Raw genomic sequence first — 23575 nt, 5'->3', positions numbered from 1 at the left:
ACTACAGTATTGTTAACTATAGTCACCAAGCTGCACATTACATTTCCAGGATTTATTTATCTTATAACTGAAGGTTTGTACCTTTAGATCACTTTTGCCAATTGCCACAACCCCGTCCCTGGCCTCTGGCAACCACCAATCTCCCTTCTGTATAGAGTTTGGTTTTTTGAGATTCCACAAATAAGTAAGATCATACAGTCTTTGTCTTTCTATGACTTCTTTAACTCTCATGCCCTTCTGATAAAGACCTTGGCTTCTCCCACACCCCTTCATGAAAATTTGCTCCTGACCATGACCTCCACTGGTCCTCTATCTGCCAGCATTATGTCACACCAGGTTCTGGGGCTACCAGATGATGTGAAGAGCATAGACAGGCATTTTGCAAGTACCCAGCAGAGCAGCATGACTGATTATAAGGTTTAGCATCACCTAAATTTTAATTTTCTTTCTTACTTCACCCAGCTCAAGTCAATCATTTTCTCTGCCATGTTTGTTGAGTCTTAGGGGAAAATTGGAGTATTTTTGAGAAAACTTCTGCCCCTTTATTATTCTAATTTCTTTCTACATTTCTAAGTGATTCTTTGCTTACAACAGATCCACCTTTGTGAACCTCATAAAATTAGAAATGAAAATTCTTTTATTCAAAATTGTATTAAAAGAGGGTACAACCAAACTATACAAACATTTGGAGAAGGGCTCCTCTTGATCATGGCATCCACAAAGGCCCACCTGAGCATTTTCTTTCTTGGAGTACCATTGGAATTACTAGGGTGGGCGGGCTTAGAAATAAGTATCCTTATGACGACCTGAAGGGATTCTCAGGGGCAGAATCACATGAGTGGGTAGAACTCAAGAATTCGTAATTTTTAAAATCTCTGCGGCCTCTAGAATTTTGATGATATAGAGAATTTGGAACCAATGCAATTCGAATTCTTCATCAGCCATGGTCAACCTAAATATTTTATAGGTAGAATGGTTCCCTGTTCATTTAAAATCAGCCAGAGAATGCCATCCAAACAAGGTCATGACAAGCCCAGAGCATTGGGTATGTTGACTAAGAGTCCATGTCATGGATTCTCAATGTAATTTTTGATCAATTCATTTGGACCAGTTTGAGCATTAATTCTGACTCCATTGGTGACCCTCTGCCCTAGTGGAATTAAAAATGAAGAGGTGAGCTCCTCTGTAGGTATTAAGATTCAGGATGATAAGATATCTTCATTCTGTAGCAGACAAGGAGGTAGCCTACTCCTTGAGGCAGATGAGACTGAATTCACAAAGAAATGATGGTGCCTTTTTCCTACGCATCACCAGAAGCATTCTTTGGGCATAGATGAAGAAGGGAAGGTGAAAGAAGTCAGGTGTGAGATGTAAGGCCAATTACTCTATTAACATTTTGAGATTCAGGGAGCTTTTGTATTTCAGGGTTGAGTGAGAATGAAGAAGTCAGTTTCAACTCAGAGAAAATATAGCAGTGCAGTTGTGCCGAACTTAAAAAAAAAATAAGGATAGCATGTGAAATATACTACCCATTTTTTTCAAGAAAGGGGAAAATACATTTGAAAGTTCTGTTGTGTGTTCTGGAAAGAAACCTGAAAGTTTACATAAGAAACTTGAAACAAAGATTATTCAATTAGAGGTGTGGGGTTTTGGCAGATGGTTGGGCAGGGATGGAAAGAGGGTATTTTTATCCTGTATTTTAAAAAAAATTCTTTTTAACTATATGATTTTATTGCTTATTTAAACATTTAAAATGCTTGAAGACCTACACATAATAGCAACTCTAGTCTTACTCATCTGTTGAGGGAATACCTAAAGAGAGACAATTGTGAATTCAGCAAAATGTTTACATTAATTGTATTTCATCAATCACAGCAGCATTTATACATGTTTGAAATAGAGTAGTGTGTATTAGTGCAAGACATTATTTACCCAGGCTATAGTGAAGTATATATGGTCTCATGGACACCTTAGAATGCCTCCTTCCCACGCCATGCCCTGGGGAAACCTTGGTTTCCTGTGTGCCCAGACCACCTGACATTCTTGGATCACTCTCCTTTCCACAAAGCAAGTGTTGGATAACTTTATATCTTAAAGTCCCTAATGTTTAAACCTTATAATAGTTGTAAAGGAGCTACTGTGATGCTTTAAAAGAACTCAAAACATTGGTTTCCCACCCTTCCCCAGGGTATGGCAGGCTGGTCTCCCTCTGCTCATGTTGGGAAAAATAGATGTTTCTCATTCGTCACATGTCTGTGTGTGTTCCATGTTCTCTAATTATGTTATTAATACTTCCAAAAAAGCATCTTTTAGTTCATGTTTTGGGAAGATTTACTCCTATTAGCAGCTCTCAAGCCCCTACACTGCCATGTCAGTACTTTGGCCTCATCGCATCTTCCTAGGACTTATACCCTGTGGTGCTATGTGCTAAATATTTTAAGGGCAGCCCTTACAACCCCACTGGGGAATGTTATAGGCACTTTAGCAGATTAAAGGCTCTGAAAAGTCCTGAGTAAAGTAACCTGTTTAACTTTATTTAAACCAGCATCTCCCAAATTCACTTCCTGCTAAACACTTTTTCAAAGAACATTTCTAAAAAGTTCTTGCCTAAATAATGTCAGCCTCCGTAAAGGAGATAAGGGAGGGGCTCGTTACCTCGCATGTGCCTTCCAATCCCAGGATCTCCTGCTTTCTCTGCAATAAAAAATGTATTTTTAACTCTGTAATCATTCTCTTTCCTTCTTCATCTTTGATTTATTTGTAGAAAATAAAACTAGTGTTCGTCCATGATTAATATGAATAGAGGTGAACTTTTAAAGCTAAAACCTTTCCTTAAAAAATCAGTGGAAAAAATAGAAATCTCACTCTAGTTGTTTGTAATTTAAAGAGAAAGGCTCCAAACTGTTTTTCCCCCCGCTTGGGTAACAAAAAGAAAGACAAAACAAAAAAACAAAAAAACAGGCCTTGTTAAGTATACATTTTCAGACATGTCAGTACACATTTTCAAAAGAAACCCCTTTGCTTTTGACTTGAATCACTTCCATCTTGGATCTGTAAGAAGCTTTTTCCTTTTTACTAAACCAATTAGAGACATTCCACTGACCTCTGTGAAGGGCAGGTAGTCCTGCCTCAGTCCTTGACGCCTGTCTCTGTTGTAGCAGATTATGGTGAAAAACCCAGTTCCATGTGGGCTGGCTGTATCTAGACAACGGCCACTGTGCCAGTGGGGGAATGAGCAAGTCAGCATTCCAGAACATTTAGCAAAGTAATAGTGTATTTCCATGTGAGCTTCTGTGGTGCCTCAATTTGGTTGCTTAAATGACTAGAATTATTCAGTGGCCCCCTGTTCTGGTTGTATAAAAATGCCCTCCATTCAGGAATGTTCTGTGTGGTCTGCCACATTTGGGATTCTCAGCCACATTGGAAATTCTATATTTAGACTCAAACCCCACCTCCTTCCAATGCTGTTAACCAGATCTCCAGGGTGTAGGCGACAGTTCAATTCAGTATATCTTTCTATTAATACTCCTTGGTCAACGAGTGGCATTTGTTTCCCATATACTTCTATGAAACAGAACAGCAAGGGCCAAGTGTTCTCTGGTTTATGAAAAAGGCCACATTTTGCTGAGTCAATTTGTCAAAGTTAAGTTAAAAAACCAAAAGGGTTTTCTCAGTCCTGCTATGTTCATGTGAATTTTTGATGTACCAGGAAATCAGATTTTAAAGGCAAGAAAATTAGTGAGGTGAGAATTTTAACTGGAACTCTGTGTGTGCCGGTGTTTGTTTTTCCAACTCTATTTAATGGGCAGGTTTAATTAAGAAGAAGAAAGATGCTATCAAGTCTTCCAACGGATTCTCATCTTCATGAAAATAGTAACAGAAACACATAAGCTTCTCCTTTTCTGAGAAGGACCAAACTGATATTCCATTCACGACCTTATGCTTATAGAGACAACATGGTCCTAGAAGTAAATAGACTTGCTTTGTCACTGCTAACCACAGTAATTTGGGATAATTTATTTTATCTCCCTGTTTCATTCTCCTTACATGTACAAATGAGTCTGTTTGTGAAGACTGAATGCTAAATTTTCTACTGCATATCTGAAAGCAAAATATCCGGCACAAAATAATCTTTCCATGCCTCTTCTCTCTCTCCCTTTCCTTCTCTTTATCATCATTCCCACTCACCCACCATCCACCTTTTCCCTTCCTTGTTCTTTCTCTTCTTGCTCCCTCCCTCCCTGCCTTCCCCCTTCCTATGGCATGCAGAGTCAATGTCACTTCCCTGTAATCTGTCACATAAGAAGTCCACTATATGAAGGAGGTTTCAGAGAAGCTGAGGAGCATCTATCCCATCCCTACCTCCACCTGATGAGCAGCTATGTTAGTAATATAGAAGAATATAATTTTGTTTTTTTGAGTTAAAAATCCAAATGCAGAAATCTAGTTGTCGGGGGTCTAAAAGAGGCCAACCTGCTTGATTTTTGTACAAATGCCACCCGTGTGGTTTTGCTCTCCTCTCCTTTAGATGGCACCATTTTACTGCAGTGAAGCCTCACAATTTCCCATTTCTCTCACTTCAATTAGCATTCATTGTGCGCGCGCGCGCACGCACACACACACACACACACACACACACAAAATCCTTCATTATGCTGGTGCCCAGTGGCATCTGATAATTAAGGAGGTACCTCAGCATTTCCATTATAAACCCCATTTTTTACATAAGATTGTAGCTCAGCAATGAAACTTACTGGTGAGGTCTTAACCTTGGGACATTTTAAAATAAGCATCACATTTGGCTTTTAGTGGGTCTGTCTTCTTCCTAACTATATGTGAAGTCTAGTCTAATAATTTGTTTCTTCTCCATATGACCCAAAAGGAATTAGAATTTTATCTAGGTTTTGATAATCTCAGATATCAGTTTGCATTAAATGGAAATGCAAAATGTGAAAGATATTTCAATAAAAAATCAAGAGGAATATAAGCTTTTGAATTTTGAGATTTGTTTTCCCAAAGATGTGTGTGTTTTCCAGTCGTTTCTGTCACCCTCTCCTTTTTTAATCTCTGGTCAAACCTACCACAATAAAGCAAAGTTAACTTCTGAGATGGTTAGCCAGACTGTCATCCGAAGTACATTCCCTTGGGAATTACCTACATAATCACTTCATTTCCTTGCTTCATTTTTTTCAGTAGTAACTTGATCATGGAACTAACAAAGGGTTGGAGATTTCACAATCTAAGATTTTCAGCCACTCCAACCACTGGAAAGGTGTCTGGGAATTACACTTGACATGTGTCCAAGTCAGGACTCCTGGGTATTTCAGAACAGTCCCTATTTCAGATATTCTGTCCTAGTATCAGCCATTGCAACAAATCATGCATCCTATTTTTTGGTCAGAGTGGGTTTTCAAATCTATTGGAAATATCTGTATATTTTCACATGCTGCTTCTACATGAACCAACCAAAATAAAATCTCAAACCAATGGTAGCTTTCTATTATCTGTACAGATGTCCCTTTCTTTAAAACTGTAGACAATTGAAAGTTACTTAAATGTTTCTATTTAATTTTCTAAGGCAGTACCATTAAAATTAAAATTTGTGAATTAACATAATGTAGTAAAATCATAGGTTTTTATCATTGATAAAGTTTTCTGCTCTATATGCACTTTGTATGGGCAGAATAAAATGTTTCAGGTACACATTTGAACCGATACAAACAGGTCACTGTTGTAAGAAGAAATGTTCTCGGATTTGCCCCCATGAAGAGTCCCAGCGGGTTTTGAGAGAGGGCATGCCTCCTGGAGTTGGAGGCAAGAGCAGAAGAAATATGTATCTGCAGTGTTATCAGAGACTTCTCAAGGTACTAGGAGAGAGTGACCATGAGGGGGACAGAATGGAATGCCTCATGTCTCTCATGGTGGGCTACCCTAAACCAATTTCACCTCTTACATTTTTGCTTCTTGTCAAATAGTAAGTTTAGATTTGCTTTTTGATTTTTTTCAATCTCAAAGTTTGTCTTGGATTTGAATTGCAGATGAGTCAGAGAAAGACATGGATAATGTGGGGATATGGAGGGCAAGAAGACCCCAAAGCCTTACAAATGGAGCCAGAGGGAGTGAGGGGATCCTCAAGATGAGCAAGGAGGTTGTCTGAAACCACGTGGCCTTTATTTGAGGGAAGGGACAGAATTTGACACACTATTGTAACCACAGAGTCTTTTCACAACAGCTCCAATTTCAGCACAATAATGTGTCCAGTTCACTCTCAGTTTTCCATGACGATCAGATACAAAGATCAATCAGTGATTCCAACTCTCAGAGAGTACAAAAAATTTGAACTCAAACCTTCTGATGGCATTAATGCCCACTGCAAGCCAGAGAAAACTGATTGCTTTTCCCTCCAGGGCACCTTTCTGTAGATTTACAAATGAACAGAGCCAAAGATGGAAAAAAGAGAGGTAAAGTACGGGAATAGTCACATCCATGTGATTTGTCTCTCTGCTACTCCCTGTAATTATATTGATGTCTTAAAGAACAATGTTCACAGCTGAGTCATAAGAATGAGAATAGAATTACTTTTGTGTAACTGATACAAATATGGAAAACAACTCCCTTCTTCCTCTAGCATTGACATCAAACTACAGGCCCTATTTCCCAACATAAAAATAGCTTGATTTTGAAATGCTAATGTAATTGTAAGTCGAGATGGATGACCAGGAAGGTTTAGCTAAGCAAGACTTGCCTAAAGGGAGGTGGTGAAAGAGTAGGAGCAGTGTAGTAGTGGCAGAAGCTGTCCGGAGGAGGTGGGGGTTAGTTACGTATATAAAAAAGGATAGTTGAGTCTAGGTTCTTGTACTGCAGTGAAAGGTTAGGAAAAGCATGACAGCTGTCACTGACAGATCAGTTAGCAAAGTTCTGGAAAAAAAAAAAAGTATCGCTAAGGGGTTAACTCTCGTTATTCAATGAAGCAAGAAACTGGAACAGAAACTGACATTTCAGAGTTTAAGTGGCTGTAGAAAGGGCTATTTTCACTTGGAAACACTGAAAAGTGGAACCATTATTGAAGACTGTAACAAGGTGATTTTACAACAAAACAGCATCTATAACTAAATATACCTCTACTCTTAAGTTTCTTGGGGCTCAAAATCTCCTGACTATAAATTATTCACAGAAGAGAAGTGGTCTCAAAGAGAGTAACAAAAGAGCATGTAGTCCTCTGGGCCAAAAATGGGCTTGACCCACTTCGCTGCCAGACAAACTCCTATTTATCCTTCAAGACCCAATTCCACATGTCCCGTCCCTTCTGTGAAAGCTTATTCAATTCTTTCCTCTCTCATAATCTTTCTTCTTCTACAGCCTTTTGTTCATACTTTTCCTATGTGAAATTTACTACTGTAAGACACTAGATTAGAAAGTCATTCTTTCTGATAGATTGAGATCTTCAGGATCAGATCTTCTTCATCTTTTGCATCCTCAGTGCTTGGTATAAGCCTTATATATAAGACCCAATAACATAACTAGATGTTGGCTAATGAATGCATGCATGCATGGATGCTAGAAAGGTCTTGCACTATGGTTAGTCCTTTACACTTGATGGGTTATGAAAAAATCACCAATGGCAAAAACAAAAACAAAAAACAGAAAGTTTTCATTGTGGCTGCTGTAGACATTTTGGCCTCTTTCCATACAGTAACCTAGTTTGAAGAGAATGCCCAGAAACCAACCTGTGTTTCAGAATGATGCCTAAACCTTCTTGGGAGGGATCAACCTGGTTGAGGATTTTGTTCCATCTTTAGCTCCAAGATTCAAGCCACCCCTGCTACTTGTGAAGAAAGATGACTGCTCATTTATGAGAAGCATTTGGTGCCTGGAAATGTGGTCGCTCAGCAGCAAACTGTTCAGATGCCTGGCAGCTGTTTCCTAGGATACCACACGTCAAGCACCTGCTGAATCATGAGCTTCAGTCCAATAACAATGGGCTTCTCTGACAAGATGTAGGAGGCTTGGGCTGGAGCAGATACCTGGCAACACACCTGACCTGCCCAATCTAAAATCGGGAGAATAAAAAGAGAAATGTGAGGTTTTACTCATTGAGAATGTATTTTTCATTGCTTCCATGGGAATAATGTATTCTCAGGTCAGAAAGAGCCAAACTTTTTACTCCATTCACTTTTGACAGATGGTCTCCCACTCTCCTTTATGTTTCTACTTGTTATCATATGAAACTAACTCCCTTTCAGGTCTTGCTGCACTGGCACTACTGGACTACTTACTTACAAGCAGAAGGTAAATGCTACACCACACCTTATAAACAAGGGTGCACTTTGTAACACTCTACCTTAAAAAGAAAACTACCGGTCAATGTGCAACAAATAGCAAATCATGGGCTGATTTCAATGAAACTCAAGGAAAATTTTCAATACTGAAGAGAAGATAAATTGAGAGACTGGTAAGGTTCAAACTTTATGGTTAAAATTTAAATACAAACCCAGATTCTATTTTCCAATTTGTCTTCATTCTCCTTGTAAATATCCATGATAATCTTTTATGATGCGGGGTATCATTGAAACTCCAAGACCCTGCAAAACATTAGAATAAGAAGCAACAAAATTTCTGGGCCTTGTATTGGAGTTCTGCCTACTAAATAATGCTTAATCCCTCATTTAAATTCCACATTCCTGCATCCTAAAATATGCAAGAATCATTTTGGTAGGAGATATTTTAAAGGTGGGTGTAACCAGTTGACCAAATCAAGGGAGAAAAAGCATTAAAAACTAGACTAGGACTTTGATTTTTATTAGAACTACACCTGGAACAGGATAAGCAGGTTGGAACTAAATTATTTAGGAAAATGAAACTAGCTAAAACTATAAAACAACAGTTTCTTCAGAAAAATATCTTTATACATCTGCCCCATCAAAGAGCTATTTACTGTTCATCTTGGGTCTTCCTTTTCCTCATATCCTAAAATTTCATACCCTGAATGAATCTTATGAAAAATTCAGTTATCAGAATACTTCAAAGTATAAACTGCTCGTGCTTACCTCAGTCTCTACCTCTTTGCACAGGAACTGTGCTTAAAATCAAATGTGATCATCTGATTCCTGGAGAGAAGAGATCCTGGGAGAGAAGAGACACTGATGACCATTTTTGCTGAAAGTGCATATTACGACAGCAGTTGAAAAGCCAAACTGTTGATCAAAATATACAGTTATTAATTCAATATCATACCAAATATGTTATTTTTCCCCCAAAATTGACTGATTTCATGAAATTTACCTTTTTTCAACAAATTGATTAGACACTATTGTATATTGTAAAACATATTAATCTATATATGTGGCAATCTAGAAAAGTTATATTCATAAAATAATAAAGGGCATGTTTTAAAAAAATATTTAATGCCATGGGGAAATGCTTATAATGTATTATTAAGGGAACAAAGAAGAAAAAAGTCTACATATAACATGATTCTAAATTTGTAAAAATGTTTAGGTGTTTATATTTATAAAATGCTAACAGTAATGACATCTAACCTATATTTGTAAATTATCACAAGTTATCTGTGTAAATAAAGAAGAATCAAGAAAAACAATGTTTCAAGATTTTAAGGAGTTATAGAGAAAATTATGACATGGAACTTTCAAAGCTCTGATTAAAGGAAACTAATGGTTCATTGCATAACAATGTCCAATATGAATATTTGATTTACTAAGGTATATTAAAATTCTGCTTGTGTTTAATTTAAAAAATTATTTCAACACATTCAGATGTAAGATGGGATCATCTGCACAAAAACACAAGAATAAAATGAAAAGAATGTCAGACATTTCAGGAAATTTTAAAATACGGTCCTTCCCCAAGCCTCTTTCAAAATGTGAAATTTCAAAAGAATTAGTAAGAAACTGCCCAGCTTATCAAGGAAGAAAATGCCAACATAAAAAATTCAACCTGTTTGCTTTATTAGATCAAATGTGTGTCATTTCTAAAAAATCACAAATGTGGTCTATTTATAAAATAAATCATGGTGATATTTAAAAGTTGAAATATTTTCTTGAAAGTACTCCAGTTTTCCTATGAATGAGCAGTAGGAATAATTTTTTTTTTTTTTAAATCCAGGAGCCATAACCTACATGACCCCATTTCTATGGAAGATGGTTTCATCTTCCCCTGCCACTGAGTCCTATGTATGAAAATGTGACCTTCCCCTTGGTGAATAAAACCTCATTCGAATGGGTGCACACTCTCCTTCACGTTTTGAAATATGTTTGCATAAGAATTTATTTATGGCTGAAAAGGTTCATGAGATTTTTCCCCCTTTCATTCTCTCAGGAATTTATTGATTCTATCAAATTAGCTAGTACTCACATGTATGGCTGAGTTCCCTGTGCCTTTACTTCTCTGAAGAAATGGGAATTACACACTGAGAGACCAATGATTTATGGAAATGTTTCAAAAGATTGTCCAAGTATTTGCAGATTTAACGTTTATAGGTGGCCATGCTTGAATTCTTCCTTTTGCAGGGGGAAAAATTTGAATAGGACAAATTAAGAGACTAGTGTATAGAAGCAAACACCCAAACTACTGAATCAAGCCAGCTGTGCACCTACCGCCCCCGCTTGTCTGGCCTTTAGTATAATCTTCTGGATGCTTATTCTGAAACTCCCCAGAAATGGACTATTAACTTCATGAGGCTAGACAAGAACACAGGAGTTTCTGGTTCCAGAATTATTAAAGAATTGATGGAAATCAACTTACCTTTTGATTTATATGGTATTTGATTATGATGACTTGAAGACATCATTCGCTACAGTGGAATTTTCAAATTTAGGGATGTATGACCACCTCAGGACACATCTCTATAAATGATTCCACTATTGGGATAGGAAATAAATGCACTGTTATTCCTGAAAAATGCTACCTATGTGGAATTCTAACTTGAAGGAAATAATTGCATTTTATACGCAGTGGCCCCGTCTTTTGTTAGCTTCCAAGACTTCTGCCAATGTAGGCTGTTCATCTTTGCAGAATTTCTACATTCAAATGCCATGGTGAGCCTGACTTCTAGTCACACTTGTATACTGTACATACCTAAAAGGTTAAGCCCTAAGGATAAAGTGGAGCACAGGTCCCTTTAACATGTGATGTAAAGGGCAGTCAGAGCAGGCAACTGGCTGTGTTGCTAGAAACCAGCACTATGGTCGTTCCACCTTGGTTACTTATGGGCTCTGGATTTCTCTGGCTAAGGGGCTCCTGGGTTGCCTGCTGGATGTTTGGGCCCACCTTGGGAATGTTTGATCAGTACACCTGCCCCTAATCTCTTGCTTCCGTTTCTTGACAAGTGAAGGCAGAATAATCCTATTCCATCAAAAGACAGCTCTAATGAAAGAACTCCTCTCCTGCTCTGCCTCACCTCTGCCACCCCACCCCTATCCTTGCCCAAGCCCAGCTGCAGGGAGGATGGAGCTCCAAGCCAGAAAGGAAGGAAACCTGTATCAGTGGGTAGAAAGCTCAGCGCCTATCTAAAAGGACTGTTCCCACCAAGATGAGACAATGTCTCCAGCTTCCAGGGTGGGAACTCCATCCCGTTCAAGGGAAAGGGCTCAGGGTGTTGGATGTGGGGAGGGACTCTGGCACTGCCCCTAAAGAAGAGGTGTTGGCCTTGAAGTGCTGCCTCTCAGGCAGGCATACCCTGCTGGCAAAATAAACAAGGAAGGGGTGTTCGTGTGGACAAATATAGCCCAGCCAGAGGTCTGCCTGTGGGAGGAGCCCTGTTTCCTTTTATCCTGGGTGTAGGATGGAAGACTTAAAACTGCAGCCAAGTAGGTGAGAGTAAGAATGAAGATTTTGATACTAATTGGAAGGTAAACACTTTTCAGTTTCCTCTCCCGATGGTAGACCACCTGTGTGCTTTCTCATCTATTCAATTCCATCCATTCATTGTTTCAATCAGCATAACCTGGGTGCCTGGGAAACTGCTGGATGCTGGAGGAAAAAAGATAACACTGCATGATCTCTGTCCACATAGAAGTCTCACCCAACTTCCAAAGCTCAATAAATCATGTCCCCTTAACTTGGTATTTTTTTCATGTAGTGTGATTCCCAAACTCAGGGAGAGCAAATGCAGTGAGCACTGCTCTCATGTGACACTAGGGAATTGGATACTGACTGTCAGACTGTGACATTGGGGAATTGGATGTGACACTGAGGAACTGGATATTGTTACACTGTGACACTGGGGAATTGGATACTGGCTGTTACCAAATTATAGGAAGCTGGGCTTGGAAAGATCGGAGATCTATCTAGCCAACACCCTTGTTTTCAAATGAGAAGACTGAACCAAGGCCCACAGGAAGTTCAAGGAAGATTAGGTCTCGCAGCGCCCTGACCCAGACCCAGCAGCCCCGGTCCTGTGCTGGTACAATCTATCCACCCTTGGGAGCCTTTCCTTCTACCTAATGCAGCTGAAGGTTTTCATTCAAATACAAAAACAGGGGAAGTGCTCATTTACACCACAAGTTTTTATGACAACTACTATCCATAGAGTAGTTTGGAGAACAGAGCCTTTCTCCTTAAGTAGTTCAGAAGCTAGTGCATCTACTGAATCAGTAGCAGCTGAATCTCCTTCATGATGATGCTAAATGCCTTGCATGCCTTTAGTATGAAGATTTATCTTAAAACAGGCTTTTCCTCCTGAAACAAACAAACAAAAAAACTAAATATGCTTTGAGTTTTCCTGAAGCTTCTCTTTTTTAAAAGAGCAAGTTAGTTCTAAAGATTAATCTTCTAAATTATTAGGGTTGAAAATCAAGCCTATAACTCTCTCCTTTTTTTCCAACCAAGGATGCTCAATTTTAAAAACAACATTGCAAAATCCGAGGTCTTCTTTAATCTGCCATTAGAAGAAAAAAATATTTCATTAACAACATTTAAGATGAAATTTTAAGTGTTTTAATATAATCTCATTCATTTGATCCTGAAAAAAATTCTGAGATTAGCAAAAGAGGTGTTATAATCCCAATATTAAGTATGCAAATTATACATTTTAAAATGAAGAAATATATTTAAATTTTGGGGGGACTCTATATCACCCAGCAAACTAGTGGCAATACCAACATTAGAGTATAGTTCTGAGACCTTGCTGTGAAGCCACAGAAATGCACTACTATCGTCCTACCATTCTTCTCTGAAGATCACTGCTGAGTTAAGCTGACACATCATTACAACAATATGCTAGTATAAGAATAGACAGGTTAATAGAACAGAATAGAAAATCAGGAAATTTAGCATGGATAAAAATTTAGGATGGGATAAGAATGCTTTCCATAATAATAGGAAAAAAGTTAATGAGACGATTAGTTAAATCTTTGGAGAAAAAATAAAATTAGAGCCCTATATAATATCGTACATTCATTAACATCTATTTCAGATGAATTGTGGTTTTTTTAAAAGTTAAAAGATAAACATTAATATGTAATAGAAAAAGAATAAAAATCAGGGGGAAATAATTCCAGGATAGAAAGTATTGTGTAAGTGTGACAGCAAACAAAGATATTACCAAGTAAATAAGTGCTATATTTGATTATGTAAAATATCAAATTTCAAAATTCACACACCTACACACACGGACAACACAATATACACAAAAGACAAAAGACTAATAACTTTACTATATAAAGAGATGTTATAAATAAATAAGAAAAATATAAACACATCAATTGATTGGTAAGAAAGTTGGCAAGAGACAACTCACTGAAGAAGAAATAGAAATGAGTGGTAAATATCTGAAAGAATTTTTTGTAATAATTTGTAATCAAATTTCAATAATCTCAATAAATTTATCATATAATATGGATTCATATATTCAACATTTATCCTATTAAATTGGCCAACATTTTTCTTTTTAATGAATAGTTCCAGTACTTAGTGAAAGTGCTAAAAAATGAGCATTCGTATTGGCTCATGGAAATGTAAACTGGAATAACCATTCTAACAGTTAATTTTACAATAAATATAAGAACCTTAAAAATACATTATCTATGATCCTGCATTAGCTAGATGGGCCCAATATAATCATTAGGGTCCTTGGAAGAGGAAAGGAGGAGAGTAGAGAAGATGTGAGTATACAAATGAGGGATTTGATGATGGAGGAAAGGGCCACAAGCCAAGGAATACAGGAGGCCTCTATAAATTGGAAAAGGCATGGAAACAGCTCCTTCTCTAGAACCTCCAGAAAGAATGCAGCCCTGCTGACACCTTGGTTTTAGGACTCTGACCTTCAGAACTTTGTGATAGTAACTTTGTGTTTTTTTAAGTCACTAAAAAAAAAAAAAGTGCTTTTTTTTTATGACGTAGGATATACAATGTTAAGATATCAGATTATACTAAGGATTATAATAAGAGGTTGGAGAAGAGATGTTCACTGTAGCATTAGTTATAATTGTGTAGGGGGGGAGGAAACAGTCTAAGTATTCAATAGTAAAAAAGTCTAAACAAAGCATGGTATATGTGCAGAGGACTGAAATAATATGAAGTTAATAAAACCCTATAGTAGGCAAATACATTTAACTATGGGAACAATTTGCAATGTATTTCTAAGGGAAACATTACCAAAGAGTATACGCATTCATTCATTTATCCAACGCATTGAGCGATGGACTTAATTATGTAAATAATATTAACATATGTGTATGTAAAGAAAATACAGAAAATACAAAAGGATAATAACTGGTTACTTTTAAGTATTGAAAATTGTAAAGAAGACCATGAAAATCATTCATAATCCCACCATTGTTCACTTTAATGAACATGTGGTACCTTGGAAATCAGAGCAATAATTAAGTTATATGATATCATGCTTTAACATATCATGCTTTTTTCTAAAAAAAAAGTCATGCTCTTTTAATACAGCATGTTCCAACATTGTGTTTTTTTTCTAAGTTATAACGTCATGCTTTTTATTTTTGCTATAGTTCTCTTTAGAGTTTAATAATAATGATACAATGAAATGATAAAATAGTTCGAGCTGCTTTTTTTTCAACTAATTACCTTGAGCCACTTTAAGAGCTTTGATGCATGACCAAGGATTTTGACTGTAACTTACTGGATGCTTCCGAGACAGAGGGAGGAAGAGTTTGAGATGCAGGAAGTGGCTCCAGGATCTTCCTTGGCCTCCTGGTCTCCTAGCCCCTGTGGGCCTCTATACCGAAACTTCGCCATGTTTCTCTGCCAGATGGCGCATTTGAGAGAGATGTAAAAATGGGACTCACTGAAAGCGAAGCTGTACCATGGAACCAGCTGGTTCCACACCTATGAATTGCTTGTAAACTTTCTTCCACCTTTCTCTTATAAAGATTTGTCTCAGTGTGTGTTCTCAATACTGCAAAAATATGGCCATTCTTCCACATCATTCAAGATCAGAAACAGATTTCTTAAAAAAAAATAAAAAAGTCTTGTTATATAGTATGTGCGTCTACTAGTATGTGACATGGTCATTCAACCAATATTCAGCACAAAATTTGCATTAGCTATTACAGGGATACATGTATGGTATAGTTCCTGTCTACCAAGGATTTATTATCAAGTATATCAATATGTCTTTCCACCTCCCCCCCCAAAAAATACTTCCTTTGACCTCCTTCCCTCTCAAACTAGAGCTCCACATGTTTCCTTTTCAGTGCCACTCTTTAATGCTCACTATCTCTACTTTCTGACCAGTTATTACTCTATAACTTATCAGTCTGGTTTCCATTCCATTTTCCTTCAATAATCCACTGAGAGTCATAGCTTAAATGTCATCAAATATCAGCAATTGTGAGGTCCATCCAATTCTCCACCTTCCACCTACATTTTTTCTCTGAAACACACCTATTTGCCGATTATCCTCTAGCTGCAGAAAATCCTCTCTCGGTTTCCTCACAAGCTACTAAGATTTGCATGCTGCTCAGGGTTATGCTGCAATAAATGCCTTTTCTTGTTCCTTAGTCTTTCTCATGTGAACTTACTATTTTCTTATATATATGACTCCTAAATTTAGGTATCTAGCTCCCTATCTCCTGAATAAATACATATTTGAAATAACTCTCCAATCCTCAATATTTCCTCATCTCCATCACCAGTCCCTCATCTGCTATCACTAAAGTAATTGCCATAAGCCCCTAACTTGCCTTCTTGTCTCTGTCTTCATGCCCCTATGACCCTCTCCTTTACAATTACCTTTCTGAGTCAGGTATGGTCAGCATCCCTAAAGGCCTAAATGAAAACTTGAGGCATATAAGGAATAACTAAAACTAACATCTTCAGGAAAACTGTTATAAGTATTCAAATCCATGATGTGTTTGAAGGCGAAACGTGTCCCCCTCCCTGGAGTTATGCAGTGCCCAACCTGCATAACCATAATCAGGGGCTCAGGTTCTGTTCATTCATCCCTTAGTCACCACATCAGAATAATTAGGTTGAAAAACATGAAAAGGCCATTCAATCCCAATACTTTAGACTATCCATGTTTTCAACAAATAGTCTTTTGGTCTTTGCATGAACATCTCTAGTGACTAGGAATATACTATATCTAAAAGTATCTCTGTTCCTCTCTATTGAGTACAGAAAATGAACTTGCTGCCTCTTGAAGCTTCTATTTATTGGTAAATTTTACATACTTTGAGACTATGTAGAACAAGAAAGTATAAGAGGGTAACAGTTAAGGGTACAAGCTCAGATGATCAACAGAGCTATATCAAAGTATTTTTGTTATTTACTAATTGAACTTAGACAAATTTCTTAATATCTCTATCCCTTAGTTTCCTCGTCTGTAAAATGGGGATACTATTATTGCTTATCATCTTCCCTTCAGGATTTTGAGGATTAAATGAGGTGATGCCTATAGCAAGAGCATGAGGAGGCTAGACAGCAACTACCATACACGTATCTGCTTCTGCCTTAGTGGGGTTTTCATATTTTCTCAACCTCTCTGTGTTTTATATGATTAGTAGCTCCCCTCAAGCCCTGACCAACCGTATTCTTCAAGGTGTGCTCCTTCTGCACTGAGGTGTCTGGACTTGAACACTACCCTTTGATGAGATCTCCATGTCTCAGGGTGGTAAACTCACTCGGATTTACATTCAAACTCACTATTTTTCATGCAATCAAGAATCTTGTCAGGTGTTTGTATATTGTATATGTTTGCCTCTCTCCTTCTACACTGTGAGTTCCACAAGGATTCCTGTTGTCACTTGTGGCCCACCATGCCTGGCACATCACAGATAACCCACAAATATTTAATACATTTAAGTTCAGCTTTGATTCTGACCCACACTCCCTTCATGGAGTGGAAACAATTAGAGAGAGAAAGGACCTACTTTGATGTTTACACAATTCTCTTTAAACGCTCTTCTTTTTCTCTGTAACAGTCCTGGCTGTTAGTGTTTTCTTTCTTTCTTTTTTTTTTTAACAGCTTTATTTAGATATAATTCATATACCATAAACTTTACTCATTTAAAATGTACAATACTTCTGGTGGGACTGTAAATTGGTACAGCCACTATGGAAAATAGTATGGAGGTTCCTCAAAAAGCTAAGAATTGATCTACCATATGATCCAGCAATCCCTCTACTAAGTATTTACCCCAATTACTTGAAAACCCATATCCAAAAAGATATTTGCACACCGAAGTTCATAGCAGTATTATTCACAGTGGTAAGGACATGGAAGCAACCGAAGTGTCCTACGATAGATGATTGGATAAAGAAGCTGTGGTACATATATACAATGGAATATTACTCAGCCATAAGAAGAGATGAAATACTGCCTTTTGCGACAACATGGGTGGATCTTAAGATAATCATGCTAAGCGAAATAAGCTAGACAGAAATTGAAAACCACATGATATCATTTATATGTGGGGTATAAACCTAAAGCAACAAATGAAGAGGACAAACAAACAGAGACTCATGGACATGGACAATAAACTATTGGTTGCCAGAGGTGGAGGTAAGGGGAAGGGGGGAGGTAGTGGGGTAAAAGGGATCAAAGATGTGGTGACAGAAAGAAATCTAACTATTGAATTGTACACCTGAAACTGTACTGGATTTCATTAACCGGTGTCACTATAATAAAAAAAAAAAAAATACAGTACAGTAGTTTCACAATAGCTGTTCACAGATTTGTGCAATCATCACCACAATCTAATTTTAGAACATTATAATCACCCCCCCAAAAAGAGACCCCATACCTATCAGCAATCATTTCTCATTCTCAACCCCTAACTCAAGCCCTAGGTAATCACTAGATTTGCCTATTCTGGACATTTTATAGAAATAGAATGACACAGTATGTGGCCTTTTGTGTATGGCTTCTTTCACATAACACTGTTTTCAAATTTTGTCATTTATCAGATGTTCATTTCTTTTTTTTTTTTTCAATCTGTTATATGGATATGTCACATTTGTTTATTTATTAATCGGTTATTAATATTTGGATGGCTTCCACTTTTCTGTCACTTTTAGTGCTGTGTAGATCTTCTAATGAGGCTCATAGGAAGACAAGTAAAGGGCGATTTTCATCCTTGAGTAAATCATGAACTTTGAGATACATCCTAGGTCAGAGATGGCCCATGGTTTGTACACATGCCCCACTGCCACATGTCATGCCCATACCCTCATTTGGATACTTAGATCCCTGTGCTTTGGTGATTATTTCTTCCCTTCTTGGCTTTTTTTTTTTTTTTTTTTAAGATCACTAAGTATCAATATTCTGTGTGCTGTCGACACATTTTGATTTCTGGAGCTCTGTAACTCAGACTCAATCATCATGGAGTATGGGAAAGAATGAGCCTATTGTGTGTATGGAATCATTACTCAGTCATGAGCCCCTATTTTTTTTTTTTTTTTGGTGTTTTATAACCACTTCAGACCAGAAGCAATGCTGTGTACAATACTCTAGGTGTGTACATATGTGAACACAGGACATCACAGGAGAGATTCTCAACCAACTTATTTCTTCAAATATATACCCCTCCGCCCACACACACACAAACATATACTTTTTTTATTCTCCTTCAATGTAGACAACATGTCAGTCTCCTTTCAAACACCATTTGGAAAACCTGGCCATTTTTGGTAGTAATGAGGTACTTTTTTTCCTTATTCATATTAGTTGCTCAAAATTCCCACTCATGTAGCCTCAAAAATCACAGCTTAACCCTGACCAAAGAAGTTGCTAAATATGCTTATTTGTAATTAAGATGCCAACTATAATCAGATATGAAGTTCTATGAAGTCTTCCATTAAAGCTTTGTGTTATTCTATGTGGATATATTATTTATTTAAAAAATAATAATTATTTTGTGGTCTATAAAAGTAAATGCATAATATGTCCTATGAGAATATTCTTTGATTTTTTAATTAAAACTATTTATCTGCCAAATACTTTTCATCCTTCTTTTTTTTCCTCATTCAGGATATATTTCTGCTCTATAGTGGGTAAAATTTCCAGAATAACTCAAATTGAATACATATATAAAAATCCCCATTATCGTACTATACACTATGCCATCAACTTTCTTCTGTAAAAGATACCTCTTTTTGTGTCTTCATTTTCTATCACGAACTTTGAGGTGTGAAAAGTAGAGATAAAATATCAATATAGATGCCTGCAATTATCTCTAAATAGTTTTCTGCACACTCAAAAGCCTTCATTATGAACAAAAGTCTGATGTTCCTTCACACACTGATGAATGTTGACTTAGCTTGAGAAAAAAACTAATTAAAAATATTGTGGAAATGAAAACATGGTTGATATCAAATAGCCAAAAGGAATTATCCTCCTGCAGTGTAAACTATCTATGGAGTGTCGAAGTTCCTCGAATCAATTGTGGTTTCTAGAAACCAAAAAAAAAAAGAACTTATTCTTGTCTCCAAATGATAAAACAAAGGCTTTGTGAAAGTACACTCTACATTAAAGTGTGAAGGCTAGTTTTTAAGATGTTTTTCTTTTTAATTTTTGGATAACTAAAGACTAAAAAGATGTTTTAGCTAAGTAGAGTGTTTTAATTCATGGTCATTGAATAAGATTTGTAAAGTGGGATTTTTTTTTTATACTTTCTTATTCACCAACCCCTTATACCAGAATTTCATTTTGGAGTTTATCAGAAAAAAATGCCTTCCCAGCGCTGCTCTGTGCAGCCCTGTTTGCTAAGTTCTGCAGGGTTTGCCCACAAGTTCTACTTGAGTAAATCGTATTTAGACAACTGCGTATTTCATTTAGGCCTTTTGCAATGACTGGGCCAAGGTCAGTTTTATATTCTACTGAAATCATAAAGTGACACTTGAGATAAACAGAATGTTTACTCTCTCCATGTGAGCTGAGGCTGATATGTAAATTTATCCTCATTCTTTCATTGAATTTGCATTTACCCTCTTAGCCAAACACTACATGGTTCCAAATCAAACAGTTTTAATGATGGTCAACTCTTTATGACCGATGGCCATATCAGAGAAAAAGAAACAGCAATTTAGATTAAAATGAAAGGCACAGCCCAAACATAACTCTCCTCTCTAGGTTAGTGGTAATTGGATGAACTTTCCATACGAGGTGTTTTGATGCTTCGCTGCTTAGCAGTAATTACCACAGTCTTCCGGCTTTGTGTGTGCCTGTTCTACCTCTCGTTATCTGCTGCAAACACACCACACTCACCTATCATCAGTATTTTTTCCCCTTCAAAAAAACCAGGTACGTATAAACTGATTCTTTATATTAAAAAAAAGGAAAAAATAAAGGAGTGCATAAAAGGAAGACATGATCCTCTCTGCAAATTAAATATTTCTTGGCTAACTGTAGCAAGAAAGAGACACAATAAATAATGAAAATACACAAAGTGAGACATGAAAATTAAAACCCTGGTTTTGGTAGGGAAGTGTTATTGTCTTATAAGATTATTCCATTTCCAGTGTGAAGTTCTATAAAGGTGAATGGGTCCCCAGGGCAGGAGGGTGTGTTACTTACTCCAAGGTGAATAGGAATCTCACAGGCAGGAAGCCAAGAGCATCCAAATAGCCTCCAGGCCCATGAAAAGCCACTACCAGAGGCTTAAATCTCACAGATGCAGTTAAACAAGGGTGAGCCTCAGAGAACATGAGGGATAAAATTAGTACCTGTGTTTGCTCTCCATTCTTTCTGAACAAAAGGAGCTATTTCTGTGTTATGAGTTTGCAGAACACAGAGAGGATTAAGCAATAGGACCACACAACTCCTTGCTTTTAGGCTGGGGGCTGGGTTAAAGACTTGGGCCTAGCTCCCAAGTGGAGTTAGAGACCATTGGGTTCTTAATCTCTCCTGAAATTTGGGCATTTTGGACCTTGCTCAGAGTGGGAATAAAGTTTGGGTACCTGCTGTATAACCCTTCTTGTGTTGTTTTGTTCAGGCACAAATGCAATGTTAGCAAGTTCAAAGCAAAGGGTCTCAGAAACAGGCTGCACAAAGAAGAAAAAAAGTGGCATTCTTTAGAGGGACTCCCAGCTTCTGCTTCCTGTAAAGAATGAAAAATGAAGACTGTTGGCACTAAGCTTTGCTAGGTTGCCTAAGATCTCCCACTTGGAATGTCAGACTCATCAGTAAATGACTTGCTCCAGCAACAGAACTAACATAATTCACACCATCGATACAAGACAAGTGTCTCTGCCCAACTTCAGTGCTTGTCTTATGAAGAAGACGAAGAAAAAGAAAGGAAAAGAGAAAGCAAAGAGGCAAGGGGGGTGATTGGGGGATAGGTGGGGGACACAGTTTCCTTTTCAGTGTGGCTGTCAAATGGCGATCTAATTGTAGCTGGGCTGCAGGAGAGCAGATAGCTTTTCTGAAGCCGCAAGTATTTCTGCCATTCATGAGGCCGAAGGATGCCACACACAGTCTGTTTGTTCAACATAAGCAAACAGATTGTAAACTGGCTGATAATTTTTGTACTGACAATGTCATTTACAGCTGTCAGCCTTTCGTCTGCCTTGTTTGCTTTATTCAAATATGAACCAAGTGGACCTCCCTTCCAGCGCTTTCTTCTGCATTAAAATCACATCCATTCCCTTCCAAGCTGTCTTATCTAAAATTCATTGGAGGCCAATCAGTTGGCTGAATGCTTTATCGTTTCCATGGAGGCAAGAAGTCCAGTGTGGACTTTCGGGGATTAGGAAGTTTCAGATTTACAGCCTTGAAGTGCACATTTCTTTCAGCTGGCTTCTTTTGATTGCAGAGAGGCAGGAAATTTAAATTTAAATATAATTTTATGTCTGAGCTGGGAAGCAATGCTTTACAAAATGTAATCGTTCTAGTTTGCAGCTGTATCACACCGGCACTTGGCCTTTTCTCTGCTGGTCTTGTCTTTGGAATGTGCCGCCTTTGGGACACATATTGGCATTTGTCCTGTGGGCCTCTAGGTCACGACAGCTCCTCTGCTGGCTGATAGTGCTCGATCTCACCTCTATTCCTTGTAAACTTTTACTGGTGTCTGCCTGCCACAGTATTGAAACCTCCTTTGTTTTTAGTGGAGGTTGCAGTACATTCCATTAGTAATTCACATTAGACAAGTTGTCTGGTGTTAGGTAGGAAGTTGTAGCTATTACTACTTTGCTCAGAGGGTGCAGCACATTCTAAAAAAAGAAAGAAAGAAAGAAAGCAGTGTCATCACCTACCGCCCGGCATCTGGTACTGGCAATTGGACTTCAAAAGCTCCTGATTCCAAGATACGCCCCTCTTTGAGCTTCAGTCTCATGTTTTAAGGGCAGCATCAACCCAGAAGCATCTTTTCAATGAGAGCAGGGTTGCTGCCTTTGCTGAGTAAAGAGTGGTCCTTCAGAAAACCTGCAATTGCTAGTCTCAGTCCAGTGAGTCAGATCCTAAATGCCATCTACCATGTATTTATGTTGTAACCTTTAAAACATAGTGTCAATGGCTGATGCACTCTGATTTGAATCATGACTGTGGCAATTTGTTTAAACTCTCATTTTCTCAGTCCTTAAAATGAGCACAATGTTAATCAACCCCAATAAATGAATACCAAGAATAAATTATATTTCACAAGAAATTTATCACAAAACTTATACATATCTAAGATAAATATTAAGGTCTATCCCAACTCAAATATGCAACTTTTCCTTTAAGTCTAGTGCAATCAGCCTCAAATATGTATTTAGTACAAACTCTTAGCTTAAGAAACAAAATTCTAGTAGGTGTCCCAAATAAATAATAGACAAGAAGTCATTTGAGAAGAGTTCTAAATAGTGTTCATTCTGATGTTAGATGGAATCTCATTGAAAATATAACAAAATTAAAGTTTCAGAGAAAAGAGGTCTCAGTAGAGACTGAAAAAAGGGGGCTAGTTATTCAATCTATTTGGTAAACATAAGAAGAATATAGTGCATTTGGAAAGCTAGTAATTTTAAGTGATACCTGTGTGCGTTTATAAAATAGATCAAATTACTTACTGTTGAGTGAACCAGTATATTGTAAGGACTTGTCAATTTTTTAATACAGAATTTTATTACCAGTCTATGGTCCCAAGGATTATGTGTCCGGCTTCTAGAAGCCACT

Source organism: Pteropus alecto, unplaced genomic scaffold, assembly GCF_000325575.1.
Source record: "Pteropus alecto unplaced genomic scaffold, ASM32557v1 scaffold45, whole genome shotgun sequence".
In the NCBI taxonomy this organism is placed as follows: domain Eukaryota; kingdom Metazoa; phylum Chordata; class Mammalia; order Chiroptera; family Pteropodidae; genus Pteropus; species Pteropus alecto.
The sequence above is the reverse complement of the archived record's forward strand: the minus strand, read 5'-3'. Positions refer to the sequence as shown.